This window comes from Penaeus chinensis, chromosome 12 (genome assembly GCF_019202785.1).
Source record: "Penaeus chinensis breed Huanghai No. 1 chromosome 12, ASM1920278v2, whole genome shotgun sequence".
Lineage (NCBI taxonomy): Eukaryota > Metazoa > Arthropoda > Malacostraca > Decapoda > Penaeidae > Penaeus > Penaeus chinensis.
Window position 1 is genome coordinate 4,530,062 of NC_061830.1, and position 2,500 is coordinate 4,532,561.

Consider the following 2,500-nt stretch of genomic DNA (forward strand, 5'->3'; position numbering starts at 1 on the left):
CTGCTGGTTTTGCGCAGTTCGGGGGTACCTTCCCATTGAGGAAAACCTTTATAACTCTCGAACTTTAGAAAGAACGAGAGATTCCCATTTCAAGCATTTCACTTTTCACTTCAGTCAACAGAGTGAAGTGTTTTAAGATAGTGCTCTCCCTTTTAGTAAGAAAAGCGACTGATAGAGGTAACCTCACCAGACTCATATTTCCCTCCTGTTTTTTTTGTGTTTTTTTTTTAACATTTTACGCAGGATGGGCTTTATGAAGGCGAGACCCTCCTTGACCTCGAAGAATCTGCCCGTTTAATGGAGGAAAAATAAAAGGTGTCCGCCTACTTCCACAGATATGACTAGAGATAAAAAAAATGTAGTGTGTGTTTTCAAATTAGTTATATAATTAGTATTAACAAAACAAAAATAATATGTATTAAGTGTGTGTGTTTAGTTATAACCAATTAGAAAAGAAGGTGTATTAAGCGTTTCTGTTATTTTCTTTTACTGATAATAAAAACAAAAATTGTATTATCTGCAGAAAAAATAATAATAATAATAATAATAAGTTCAGCCTTTCACTTATACCTTTTTCAATACAATTAAAAAATAATAAGTTGGATAGTAAATGAAGAAAGATCTTTATTTGTTCCAATGCTTTTATTTCTTTAACTGAATAATGGTATATATCTTATATCTTTTTACTTTATGAGAATTACATGATTGCATTTGATACATAGTAAAGTATAAAGAAAAGGAAGATTCTTATTACCCAAGTACACAATAGAACAAAGTATATTTGATATATTATTACATACTGAATTCTATAATGATATCGACAATATGACAACAATAATAATAATAACAAACGATCTTGAAAAACAAAACAAATCCTATTCATTCATTCATTTTTTTTTTGTTGTTGTTCTACCCTCTTCTTCTTCTTCTTCTTCTTCTTCTTCTTCATCATCCTCATCGTCCTTTTCAACCCTCCTCTCTTTCCCTTGCTTCACCTCCCGCTCCTCCTCCTCCTCTTCCTCTTCCACCTCCTCCTTCTCTTTCTTTTCCTCCCCCTCCTCCTCCTCCAGTCTTGCGGATGGTAAATTCATCATAAAAAACAGCAGTAGCAATTTTAAAGATATTTCTGAATTCTCTAAAAGTGAAAAGTTCAGACCAGTATAGCAGCAGTATTCATTACTTATTTTTCATTATCATTAGCCTTTACAATACTTACCGGAGCAGATTCCCCGATGGTCATCCTTAATGGGCTTCCTATTATGTTGATGCTTCGGCTGGGTTTGCGGTTGGTTAATTAGCATAAAACACATCGCATTGCTTATATATGGATAGCGACCCGCTTGTGGTGTCTTGCATTCATTATTATTAGTATTTTCATTATTATCGATATTGTTAATATTTTCCATGCATGGGGAAAAATACATTTTATATTGTTGATATGAGATTCTTTTACAAAATGTTGTTTTACACGGTGGCATGTTATAGTTTTTATATAGGGAGTTCAATGCTGTTTTACTTAATACTCAAGAAAGGTACTCCGTAAGTCCAATCCCGACTCTTGCAATGGTGTAAATGAAAAATAATATTTAAGCATCGCATTCATAGCCTTTTGTATCCTGAAATCTTGTATCTAGATGGCCATCGCGTTTTTTTTTTTTTTTTTTTTTTTTGTGTGTGTGAATGCGTATCGATAAACGCTCGGATAATTAGCGAATACACAAGATCATTCACACAGTTCATAAAGATTATCCTATGGTTTGTAACCATATATGAAATCTTGCCCCTCCCCCCCCCTCACTCAAACCTCCTCTTCCTCCTCCTCTTTTCCCCCAACCTAATTTCTCTTCCCCCTTCCCCCATCACCCCCATCTCCTCCTCTTCCCCCTTCCTCAATTACCCAACCTCCCCTTCCTCTTCCCCATCACCCCTCCTCCTCTTCCCCCTCCCCATCCCCCATTACCCCAACCCCCCCTTCCTCTTCCCCATCACCCCACCTCCTCCTCCTCTTCCCCCTCCCCTCCCCCCATTACCCCAATCTCCCCTTCCTCTTCCCCATCACCCCACCACCTCCTCCTCTTCCCCCTCCCTCCCCCCATTACCCAACCTCCCCTTCCTCTTCCCCATCACCCCACCTCCTCCTCCTCTTCCCCCTCCCCTCCCCCCATTACCCCAACCCCCCCTTCTTCTTCCCCATCACCCCACCTCCTCCTCTTCCCACTCCCTCCCCCCATTACCTAACCTCCCCTTCCTCTTCCCCATCAACCCACCTTCTCCTCTTCCCCCTCCCTCCCCCCATTACCCAACCTCCCCTTCCTCTTCCCCATCACCCCATCTCCTCCTCTTCCCCCTCCCTCCCCCCATTACCCAACCTCCCCTTCCTCTTCCCCATCACCCCACCTTCTCCTCTTCCCCCTCCCTCCCCCCATTACCCAACCTCCCCTTCCTCTTCCCCATCACCCCACCTCCTCCTCCTCTTCCCCCTCCCTCCCCCCATTACCCA